Raw genomic sequence first — 14,316 nt, forward strand, 5'->3', positions numbered from 1 at the left:
ATGTGCATGAGCAAATTTACAGCTAAAATCCGATGGAAATTATCTTTTTTCTGTGTAGTTTGTGTTTATGATCAGCATATATAAAAAGCTGATATTCTATATAAACCTAAAATGAAGTTTTCCCAGAATTCCGTTCGTTTATCTTTTCTTTATAGCATGTCTATATATATATAGAAGGTATGAAAATACGTATTCGCCTTTATATATTTAATTCTTTATATTGAACACACAATATTTCATATATTCAATAAGACATTCAATACTTTATTTTATTGTACCATCCATTTTTTCTTATATATATATTCCATAGTCTATATCCCACATTAATTTTACAAGAATATAAATAAAACATAAAAAACAGAGTTGGAACTCTTTTAAATAAAATAATATATTCCACTATACACGATCATACAAAACCCTTTTTTTGTATTTATTTTTACTCACACACACACACACGCACACACACACACACACACACACACACACACACACACACACACACACACACATATATATATATATATATATATATATATATATATATATATATATATATATATATATATATATATATATTTCCGAGATTCGTAGTCTGTATTTTTCTACGTAGATAACAAAAGGGATGGGGTATTTGAATATTGAAAACGGGATTTCTGGATAAAATCGTACTAACCCTCTTTTATACGATGGAACAATGCATAATTTCTGATCCTTATTAAAAACAGTAAACACTTTCAAGTAAATTGTACCATCGCCCTTCACTATTAAACAAACAATAATTTCCATTATTTCACTAAGTATATATACGCTATCTCGATTCTGCCTATAAGAAGGGTGTTTTTAGTACAAAATGCCTGTGGGTCATAACATTCGGGCAACGGCGGGATGCATTGCTAGAGTAAGAATATATCTAAAATTCAGACAAAAAAGTGGGTACTATATTGGTAGACGAGGTAAAATATATAGTATACGTCCGGGCCTTTTCCACCTCCAATTTTTAAAACCACCAGCATGGTTTATTGTCTTAATTGTTTTTCTACTCGATGAACAATTTATCGATCTATTACAAGGTTTGTTTTCCTTTCTCACTCTTTTGCACCTGAGAACAAGGCTTCTGTATATAAATTCTAATAAATCCGTAGGTATTACCTAGTTCTCTAGAGCTCGACACTTTGAAATAATCTCAGACAACAGATAGAAGCTAATATCTGATGAATGGCATCTAAAAGTTCGAACGATATCACTCGGCTTTCAGTTACAAGGAATATAAGACATTTAGGCAATTTCTGCCCGAATAGAAAAGAAGGGCGCAGTCAAGGGAAGAATCGAAGTGGGGGTATGAGCAGCAAAATATATTGACATCTGATACTTCAGAAAAAAAGAATAATATAAGCATTAATTTTTCACTCACTAAATATGAATGAAATATTAGTTTGCGTTACTAATACATGAAGAACATGCTAAAAGTCCTGAAAATGTAGTTTGCGGGTGCATGGCAGTATCTCTAAAATGTGAACCTTTGGAATTGCATTTCTTTCTCTAAACATTCAAACGGTGGCAACATAAACGATTATTGAATGAAAGTGCTACTTTCTAGTGAATTCAGTGAATTTTATGTTTATCAAACGTCTAGCGCGATGAGATGGCAATTCGGAAAATATGTGTTCGAGTTTCCTTGGATAATTCTATCTATCCTTCATTACCCACCGGCAACTAGTGATTTTAAACAGACAATAGCTACTTCTCAACGGAAGCCAAGACAGAGCACACCAGCTTTTAACGTGATCTCTTCTCTAAATTTGCATTTCGGAATATCCATATTGATTTTGGCATTAAGTCAATTTAGATTGAATTGACAATAACAACATTGTTTTCATCAGAACTGGCTTAAGCTTACTTGTTAACGTGATTAAATTAAAATTGAAAAGTAATCTATTAGAATTTCTTCTGAGTTTCTTTTATTTCATTTCTAAGGTATTTTATGAACAAGATTAGATATATTTGTCAAGGGGTTTTGACATAAATTGGCACCACTGCTACTTAATAAACAAAGTTAGTTTCTATAATTTATCTATATTTGAATTTTTGTACATGTTCAACAAACAGCTTAGAGTTTAAATTTAAAGTATACTAAAAAAATTAAATCTTAGATTAAATAACTTAAATCAATTTCGCGACAGTTTTTTTTCACCTTTATTTAAATTAAAATATTCTATTTGTTTATATGTGTCTTTCTGCATGCTTTTATTTATTGACAGAATATATTTAATTCGTGTAATATTTATTTATGTACTTTCTCAAATGAAAATTTCAGATGGCAATAATACTTTAAAATGCATAGGTTCCCTCAAACTTGTATCTTCTATGTTTGGAAATACGATACCCCCGTAAATATTAATCACTGTGGCTTAGAAACTAGAATTGTAGTATGCATCAATGACACTGAGAATGAATACTTAATGGATGGTATAATGTAGATATTAGTGATGCACCAAGTGATGTATGGTACTTGAATGATTTTGGAGTGCTGCTGAAACAATACCTTTGGTTACAGAGAAAATGCAGAGGAATACCTGCATTATCATGTCACTGTTAATAATGTGAATCTTGACAATTTTCCTTTCTGTGATTATGGTGATTATGAGGGGACAAAGAGAGGCAACAACTCTACGATTGAAATAATCCAATATCTGAATCATTATATATAGCCAATTATGACATCATTGGATAAGACTCATAGAAACCTGTGCTTCTACGATAGTCTGCTGATAAAGTACCTACGACCCAATTCCTTCTAATAACTTGCACATGTCTTCCGTAAGGAAATTGGTTTAATCTGTGTAGTCACAGCTCATTTTAGCACACACATAAACTTGCAGCGCTAGTCGTAGCGTCGTGAAATCTTGTTAATCCCTGAGAATATTGGCAAGTTTAAACTTCACTAAAGACATTTATGACTCAAGTGATCGTAGAGAATTGGTTTCATGTAACTGCTGTAAGAAGAAGCAAAAATAGCTGAATACCGCTGTTGTTGTTAGCAACAATAAGGTAAATATTACAATGACACGGTTTCCTACATCATTTACAGTCATTAACAGAACGTGGTTAATATGTTTAAATTAAGATAATAATTGTCAATAACTTCATATTATCATGTGAAGTCGATTAATACGTGTGTAATTTTCTTTTATGTTGCAGCATATGAAGTGCTACATATATCTGCGCAGGTTTAATCATATTCTTCCAAAATCTATAAAAAATCGATTATATATTAGTGCCTCTAACTTCAAGAAACATAACAAATAATCTCCTAGAAAATACACTTTTTCGTCACGGATTATGGAAACAAGATACAACAAATGTTCCTATCTGTTATGCTTCTAACACGTTTGATCACACGTCTACTGCATACTGCATATCATTAAATTTAATACCAGTTTGGCTGATAATAAACTTACTAATACCGGCAAATGTCTAACAACTAACAGCATATGAAATAGGACAAACTTTCTAAATAGACGCTGAACGTGTAGAGATAGCAGCTTACTACATTATACAAAATGAAATATATATAATGTTGTTCTATATACAAATGTTCTGGAAAACAATAAAGTTTAGGGACGACCAAAGACCGAATGCGTCTAGTCATAGGAATCTCACCAATGTTTACTTGGGAAAGTGTACAACAAGAAATTACCATATCAGAAGATGTTCCTCTCTCTCTCCTTCTCCATTTCTCTTTTATTTTGACACACACGCACACATTCAATTCATAGGGTTAAGAATGGCAAGTCAAAAAAATATATACATATACATAAAAAAAAGAAGGCATACATTTATATATATATGTAGGTATATATACATATATACATATAGGTATATGTATATATACGTACATATATGTACGAGGTATGTATGAAAAGTCTTGAGCCTCAAAAAAAAAAACATGGTACAGGACTTCTAGGGAAGCTACAAGACTTCAACTCTCAAACGCCTTGAAGGCTCAAAACTTTCATAACCCCATCGTATATGTGTGTGTGTGTGTGCGTGTGCGTGTGTGTGTGGGTGCGTGTGCGTGTGTGTGTGTGTGTGTATGTGTCTGTGTGTGTAGTTATATGTTTATACACCAACACATACGCAGACACGCAGACACGCACACATAGACGCACACGCATGTATACATACATATTTAACCATATATATTACCAGTGGATGGGACACTAAGGCTTATCATGTCATAAGTACAGTTGCCTCTGTAATTAAGTAACATCCTTTATTGGGACAGTCTCTCAGATACTCACTGTATATAATAGAGAGTGATACTCTTTCCGACAGCATCAGAGAAATTCACATTAATTATCTTGCATCACTTTAGTTTAAAGAACACTATGGTTTTATTTAAAATATATATAATGAGAGTGGAGACAGCAGTAATTGTCTCCTGTGAAAAATTAGGAAGATAAGAGAGTTTAGCTAAGAGACATACCTCAGAGTGTTCAGTATCATTTTGAGCAACTTAGACAAATACAGGTATATCAAATACCACACAGCCAGTGTCGGATTTACAAAGCTTAGTTGTGCATAAGCACAAGTCCCCGTTGACGTGGCGATACTTACATGGCATTATATATTCGTTCTTCACCCGTTTATCCAAATTCGTACGTTATCTGATGTCCATTGTCCGGAAATCTTTCTTCGCGCATATGTGATCACTGCAGTGACTCTTTCCGTCCACGTGTGTCCCCCGGCTCCGTTTAATCCATTCTGTCCTTCTTTGTGGATGAGATTTGTGGTGCGTCGGTAGAGTGCTATTATATGCACGGGAATATAAGTATCATGTTATCGTAAACGAAAATATGAGATCCTCAGGCATTAATATCGAAGTCAATCGGTCCAATTCAATGTATTTCCCATCGTAACTGTCGAGAAGCTTGGAATTGGTCATTCAACCATTTATCGACTCCTGCATGCCATCGGGGAACTTCAGCAAATTTGGTCAATGGGTTTCTCACAAACCTTTCGAGTTTAATGGCGCACAGAGAGTGAATGTGTGCTTCTTTGCTGTCATGTCTCACAGATGAATCTTTTTTGGGTCGAATAATGACTGATGACGAGACATGGGTTGTCTATAAATATGTCAAGCGCTGAAGACAGTGGTTAGGGAAAGGTTCTTTGGTTTCAAGACGAAAAGTGTTCTTCCCTCATGATAATGCTCGGCCACATACAGCAAGGATGAAATTCCAAAGGCTGGAGCAGTTGGAATGCCAAACGATGCCCCATCCACTATATCCGCCGGACATTATCCCATCTGATTATCATTTATTCTGCAGTCTTCAAAATCATTTTGATGGAAGTGCAATGTAGAAACGCCCGAGGATATCATATTTTTCGTTATGATCACATGATATTTATATTCCGGTGTATATAATTACACTCTAACGACGTGCCACAAATCTCATCCGCATAGAAGGACAGAATTCGGTAGACTCGCTCAGAACAGTACCGGAGGGGTATTTTTCGTCACGAACAAGTAAAGTTTAGAAGAGGAGCCTTGCAAGTCTAGCATATAGATGGAAGTGCATTGTAGAAAATGAAGGAGAGTATATTTTAGATTAAAAGAAGAACTTTGTTTATCTTAATTTTGAAAAAGAAAGTATAAAAAACTGCATTCTTTTGGGGATGACCCAATACAACTGGAAAGAGAGGGGGCAGTTAGTCATGTAAAGTGTTAATACGGAATGTCTATTTATTTTAAAGTCTGTACAATTTTCTTGTCAAATTCGTAGGAGGTGTATCTACATATACTTTTGTAAGATAAAGTGGGCTCAATGATTCACTCAGGTACATGCAATCAATGTTACACCACGATTGCATATTAGCAATGAACCGGTATTATTTTCACTTAACATCTAATTATATCAGTTTTTCTTTGTGTTCCTTACCCAACCGGATGCCACCTATAGCAATATAAACTACTATTCAAATCTATAAAGCCACATGTTTCTTTACGTTATTTAGACATTTAGGTGTTTGTTTAAGTGGACTAAGTGGCATAATATATTTTAAGTGGTTATTTCATGAATACTTTGAAATGTAAACCTTGAATCTTTCTTATCGCATTGCAACACCTCATCATCCAATTATCGCTAGCTTATCAACAATTCAAAACTATAAATCCACTAATAAATTTTCGTTTCTTCCCAGACTGTTTCGGAAAATGTTCGACTCAATCGTAATCACCGTGGTCAAGATTACACTTCCAGTATACCAAAAGTTACAAAGCTTTCCGAAATAGAGCAAGGAAAGATTCTTGCACTAAAAGCGGATGGAATGATCAGCCGAAATATTGCCGCGAAGATTCGGGGAAGCCATACACTAGTGAAAAACAGTCTGAAAGATCTTGACAGCTACAACAGGGATGTCCCAAGGCTCTATCAGGAAGGGATGAAAGGGCCGTTGTCAGAGCTGTGAAGATGTTACGCTGCTCTTCTGCTTCCTAAATCAAGGTATCAGCAGGGGTAGGAACATCGACATCCACAGCAAGAAGAGTGATTTTGAACCATGGTTTCCACCTCAAGAAGTGGCTATGGCATCCGTTCTTTCCCCATCATGCGAAGCTGTTAGAATGGTGTTTGATCGGCAGTCTCAAATATGAGATGGTGAATGGACCAGGGTTCTGTTCTCTGATGAAGAAAAATGGAACATGTATGTCCACGAAAGTTACATGTATTACTGGGTAGTTAAACATATACAAAATTCTAATGATTCCAAATGGCAGAACAGTGGATGAAGTGTTATGGTGCGGGGTGTAATATCTGCCAATGGGTAGCTACTCATTTTGACATGGTTGGCCGTTTCAATGCTGCACGATACATCGTTATGTTGTAAGGAGCTTACATTGACGAAGAAGGAAAATACCCCATAGCAAAAACTTTGTATTTCAACTTTGGATCTCATCCATGCAATTGGTGTTGAAATCAAGCCATCAGGAGGTTCCGACCTTAATACTGTAGATAATTCCTGGGGATATCTCAGAAATGTTGTGCAAAGCAAAGGCAAGCAGTATTCATCTATTGATCAATTTGAAACGGCCATGAAGAAGCCCTGGGAAGAGCTTCCACTTGATTTCCTGCAGAAGTTGATTAGAACATGAAATCACGTCTTTCAAGTAATTCACAAAGGAGGTCAAACACACTATTGTTGATGTTTTGCATGAGAATATCATTGAAATACATCATAATGTCTCTGTTTTGCATCATTTTCGCTACCATTATTCAGCATGGCGTTATAGTTTTCAACAGGATGTTTCTGGCTCTGTATGTTTTTTTTTTAAATTATGATCGAATTTATTTTTGTATTTCAATAAATTTAAATATTGTAATGCATTCCTGTATTTCGTTTCCTATCTAGAAGTGAGTTTCATGAGTTTGGTAGTATAGTTCGCAAGAACAAAATGACTGTGCTCTGGGTTTATTGTTTTAAAAAGCAGTTTATATCTAAATATATGTACATATTTAAAATGTAATTTTAAGCTCCATTGATCTAGGTGTGGGGAGTTAGTAAGCTTCGAGTAGTTTGTAATAGGTATGAAAACCAACTTTCAGCAAAAATAAGAGTTTATAGGAGCAGAGGGGTGGAGGTTTATCCCAAATCGATGTTCAATATGCTGGAAAAAGTCATTTTATAGTTCACGGTTAGCGTCTAGGTTTACAAATAAAAATCCAAATTGAGAGAGTGGAATAGGTAAAAATTTAGGCTAGCTAAGTCTCCTAACTAGTTGAAGCCCGGAAGTAATAACGCAACGAGTTCTCCAGTAACTGCTCATTAGGCCGAAGATAGCATAGTTAAAATAAGTTTACAATGCCGTCAAGGGTACCCGGGTTAATACGCAGGTGATATGACTTAAAGTGAGTGTTATTTTTTTGACTTGGTATTTCCGGGTTCACCACCCGTTTTACGTCACATCTCCTGAGTTTCCTTGTCGACAATACAACTATCATTTAACATAGCTATATTCGGCCGGAGGAGTAGAGGAGCCCTGGTTGAGTAATTACTTCCGAAGTTCTGCTACTTAGGAAATATGTAACAGGGATTTTACCTACTGCATGCCATTAGTTTAAATATACACACATACACGCACAGACACACACGCATAGACACACACAGAAACATATAAATATGTATATATGGTATATGTATGCATATATATATATATATATATATATATATATATATATATATATATATATATATATATATATATATATACATGTATATACACACACACACATATATATACATATATATATATATATATATATATATATATATATATATATATATATATATATATATATATATATATATATATATATTTATATATATATATATATATATTTATATATATATATATATATATATATATATATATATATATATATATATATATATATATATATATATATATATATATATATATATATGTATATAAATATGTTTGCGTGTGTGTGTGTCTGTGTGTATGTTTGTATACACATACGTTTCTTCTTGTTTCAGTAATTTTACTGCGGCCATGGTTAAGCTCTACCTTTAGCGGATTTAGTCGAGCAAATCGACCCCAGGAAAGGCGACCCCTGTTGTACTCTTTCGCCCCAACTTTCTCTCACTCTTTTGTCCTGTTTCTTGAGTAAAGCTGCGATGGACTGGCGGGAGGGCACATACGCCATAGAAACCGGGAAAACGGGAAACCGGGCCCATGAGCCTGGCTTGGCTTTTAAAGGGCGCATAAAATAAATATATATATATTCACGCACACACAGACACACTCATAATATGTGAAAATGACTTCACAAATTGCTATCCTAATCCCATACCTTCCTTCCGACACAGGGACGAAATTCAAGCTCTTAAGTTGGCTAGGAACTTATAGGCTTTGAAGTCCAACTCTACAATACATGCAATAACGTAGAAAATAGTCGAAAACACCGCGGATCACAGGAATGCAAGCTATGCATAACTGAACGATATCAGATCCTTTTCAAATCTCACAACTCTAATACACTACTGAAATCTTGATGAACAATTTTCAGTGTTTGTAATCATATCGCAGCATTCTTTTTGACGAATTGGAAAGCCGTGCTGCAGATTTGAAGCCACTATCTTTTCTGCATTATATTTTACGGTTTAAGAGGACGTAACTCTCATTTCCGCCTTTTACTTCTTTCTCTTTCCTTCTTGTTTTCCAGTTTTCAAACTTCCACATATTTCATCTACTACTTTCTCGCCATTTCTCGTTTTTTCTCTCATTCTATCGTCCTAACACAACTTCTTATGTCATGTGGGCAGTGCATGAATATTGGGCTGGGACATCAGATGTATTAAAAAATACTGTCTGGAGTGCTTTCATCACATGAAACTACCAGTAGGACAAAAACATACATTGTGTTCATTAAATAATAGTTATATATCGCCAGATGGAGTACTTTATTGTTGATCTTAACATCACGGAACAGTACATTTTGTACGTGAGTGTGTGCATTTGTGTATACACATATATGAGTGTGTGTGTGTGCGTATGGGTGTGTATGTATATGTACACGATGGTCTTCTTTCAGTGTCCATCTAAGAAATCCACTCACAGGCCTTTGGTCAGCCCGAGTGGGAGACATCTCGAAAATTTACATTTAAATATACAGAATCGTAGCTAGGTGTATAATGTTCCACGACAACTGATAAATGTTTTGGCTTTTAAACTTAGACCTGATATGTGACGTAATTATTACGTCGTTATTATCTTTTACAGGTCAATGTTTTGTATATTAATCACATCTACCCTTCATTGCGATATGACTTCTGCGTCTACAGAAATCTATCACATGTGAATGATCTTGTAAATAGATGTCAGTCTAAAAATTGAGAGAGCAAAACAGAGAGAGTGAGCAGAAGGCAGATAAAGATAGTGAGAGAAAGCGAAAAATAGATAAAGAGATGGATATTCATGGAGAGTTACAGAGTGGTACTTGTCCGATCAATATAGCAGTTTTAAAAAGCACACCAATGTGCAAAACCATATATATATAAATATATATATATATATAGTGTAATCTATCTGGTGAGAGATACATGTTATTTAATAAACATAATATATATTGTTGTGTGCCACAACTTCTTTCATGTGGTGACAGCATTCCAAACAGTATTTTCTAACACGTCTGGTGTCTCAGCTCATTCTTCAGGCACTGCCCACATGGTATAACAAGCTAATAAAAGGATAACCTATCGAGAGAAAAGGCGTGAAATAGCAAGAAAGAAATATATATAAAAAGGCTGCAAAACCGGCCGGGAAACAGAAAAGTAAACTTAAAGAAACAAATCTGGGTAGGTACTAGATTTATTTCCTGTTTGACCGCAAAATACAAGGCTGAAAAGGTGGTCGCTTATAGTTTGTGGAACAGCCGTTCAAAACGAAGAGGGTGGCACATTCCAGTTTGTCAGCAGGAAATTATCCATATGCTTACAACTGCCGAAAGGTTTGGATTGAACATCTCTACCACAGACTCTGCGCCACTATGTTTTTCAAACTTATATTTTAATGTGAAAGGGAAAATAACTCTCTCCCGCAACTTTTTGTTTCTTTTTGTTTTCTTTCTTGTTTTCACGTGTTTCAACCTTACTCCTTTTACATTTATTTCTTTCTTGCCTTTTCTCGCTTTTCCTTTCATCTTGTCGTCCCATTTTGAATTTGTTATATCATGTTGGCAGTGCCTGATGATCGTGCTTCGATACCAGACGTGTTCAAAAATATTGTTAGGCTAACTTGCTTCACATAGAAATAATAGTAGCTCTTAAACCATATATTTTGTTTATTACATGATATATATATATATGTGTGAGTGTATATGTGAGTATGTTTGTATATATGTATGTATGCATGTATATCTATGTATGGGTTCATGTGTATATATGTATGTGTATATATGCATTTATATAGAAATATATATAAATATACATACACACATGCATATACATAATATATGTGTGTGCATGCGCGCGTTTGTGTATGCGCGCGTGTGTGTATGTAGACACACACACACTGACACACACACACTGACACACACACACACACACACATTATATAAAGACGAAGCACATTCACGGTAAAACTAATCGACAGAACACCTTGCTTTACGCTTGGATAGTTTTTTTAAGAATGAATTAAATTCAAACGTCAGGCTAAAAACACAAGTGACAATTAAAGATCACTTTAAAATTTCGCCTTAATCCGATTATTAAAATAGCAAGATTGATTAGTCAAGTTAATATGATGGATGTTTGTGTCTTGTATTAGCAGCTATTTACATCAAACCAAGGCAACATATGAACATGAATGTATAACGCAATATTGTAATCGGATGTAAACATCTCCAGAATTATGTTAAACGCAATATTTTATTCTGAATATTTGTTTTTCATTCTTCGTTTTTATGATAATACTTATTCCATTTCGGTTTGCTGAGCTTCCTCTTACTTCCAAATCAAACGGATTACAGAACAACAGGGTATGTTTTCTGTTTTCTATCCGAGTTTCATTCAGTTTCGAAGAAATCGACTGTGGACACAACTGGATAAATATAGGCACCATTCTCAATTAAATGTGCGCACATACAACCTTCACCAAGATGCAAGGGTCATTGTTAGAGCATGCTAAAAACAACGAGCACAGACACAAAGACATGCCTACATGTATATGTGCATGTGCGTTTGCCGGCGAATGCACACGGACTCACTTACGCACACGCACACACACACACACACACACACAGAGGTTGCATATACACGTAGAATAAAATGAAATATGAACAGACATTTTTTAACGGTTTGATAGCATTTAAACATTATTAACATGAGTATAAATGTAACTTACCACAAAAAATAGGGAAAACAAAGTAAAATCTCTTCACAAAATTTAGATATACCCAGAGTTATTTATCTTGCATCGCAGATAAAAGTGAGTGTATCGACGCAACCCTTGGCAGTTGTTTCTCAGACTCAGCTATCTGAAGTGTAATGGTGGGCATTGTGTATACATATACATCTAATAAATTGTGTTAACGAATGTATGTGAAATAAGTGAAATTTTGGCAAGAATAAGCATGCGGCTGAAAATAAAAGGACTGGGTTCGATCCATTTGTCTACAATTCTTCATGGGTGAAGTATAATGACTGAAACAGATAAAGTCAATATATATATATATATATATATATATATATATATATATATATATATATATATATAAATATAAGGGATTAGCAATTGAGTTGCTTCTCCAACATACTGAAAATTTAGAAATAGCAGTCAAAGAACTACTGATTCTAAACTACAAATTTTTCTCTAAAACGGATGGCGATATTTATGGCACACATAGAACAAAAAACCGGACGGAAAAGCACAAACAAAACAAGCCTATAGTTAATTGGGTACGAATCGTTTCATGGTTAAGTGAATGAAAATTTCACTATTCCAATCTTCAGCCCAAATATTTTTTTAGAGACACTTTCAAATTTATCAGAATATTTGGGCTGAAGATTGGAATAGTGAAATTTTCATTCACTTAACCATGAAACGATTCGTACCCAATTAACTAAAGGCTTGTTTTGTTTGTGCTTTTCCGTCCGGTTTTTTTGTTCTATGTGTGCCATAAATATCGCCATCCGTTTTAGAGAAAAAATTGTAGTTTAGAATCAGTAGTTCTTTGACTGCTATTTCTAAATTTTCAGTATGTTGGAGAAGCAACTCAATTGCTAATCCCTTATATTTATGATGATAAATGGTCTTACCGATAAAGGTTTTTTTCATACTGAACTACTTGGCAAAATTGTTAATTATTAATTCTATTATTAATTGACGATTCCCTGCCCTCATTTCTTGTATATATATATATATATATATATATATATATATATATATATATATATATATATATATATATATATATATGTATGTATGTATATATGCGTGTGTATTTGTGTGAGTGTGTATATATTTTTTATATATATATCATGTGTATTGAAGTAACTCTGGGATAATTATTCAAAAGTTCTATTAGAACACAAAAAGAAAGTTTTCCTATATAAATAATTCAGACACCATGCGACAAGAAACCCTTATTATTTACAACTAGAAAATATGATAATGTGAGATTGTGACATTGACTAAATTTTCCCATTTACATTGCATTACAAAACATTGTAGTCAACTAGTTTTGCCTGGCCAGTTTGAAAGACGTGTTAGAATAATCAATTGCTTTAAAATTTGAGTTCCTATGCACATGTCAAATGCTTAAAACGCATTATGTACAAGTGACTTTGCATTTTTGTATCAATATATTGATATATTTTCCTCGGATTGTCGTTGAAATTATTTTCATCAATGCCAACAATTCCTGTCTGTATGAACCTTTTGTCAATGTCTTTTAAAATGCATTACAATTGGTTGCTAGTTGAACCTGTTTTGAGATCAGATTCACTAGAAATACAGTAATGTTGGTTAAATGCAATAAACGTGTAAATGTGTGTCACTCGAGGAAGGTGTTAGTATGCATGAGGATGCTATGCATGCTTAAAGGCACTTGGCAGGCTGGGTAAAAATTACATATTAGTGACAGAGACTGTATTATTTCAAATAGCATTCTCTATGTTTTACTTAATGTAGATATACTGTTGAATGCAAAACAACGTAGTATTCATTGCTCATACAGGAGTATAGTACTAGAAATGGAAGTCACCTAGATGAAACGTGTCGAAAAAGTGCCGAAAGTGAGCGGAAAATGTCAGTTGCAGTGGAATCGCTAAATCTACAAATGTGTTTATTCGAGCGTATTTAGTTGCAATTATTCAATACCGATTGCATACTCGGACAGACAGGCAAACATACACGTACACACACACTTACATACAAATACATACGAACACTAATTACTTATTCATATATGTATGTATTTATGTATATGTGTGGAAGTGTGCATGCATTAATGATCGTGTATGCACGTTTTTAAAGTATTTCACGTTTAATTTTTTTTTATTTTAAATTTTCAAATATTAAAAAAATGTGTTATTCTATTTCATTTATTCATTTGTTTTATTTATTTTCATTAACATTGTGCTATTGCCTTCTTATGTATGTTTTATATTTCTTTAAATTCTTTTGATTTAAAAAAAAATTACTTTAATTTCAATTAGTTTTACATTTGAATCATCTATTTATTTTATATTTCCTTTTTTATAATTCTTTTAATTTAATTTAATCTAAATTTATAT

This window comes from Octopus bimaculoides, chromosome 18, assembly GCF_046866305.1.
Source record: "Octopus bimaculoides isolate indiv1 chromosome 18, ASM4686630v1, whole genome shotgun sequence".
NCBI lineage: Eukaryota > Metazoa > Mollusca > Cephalopoda > Octopoda > Octopodidae > Octopus > Octopus bimaculoides.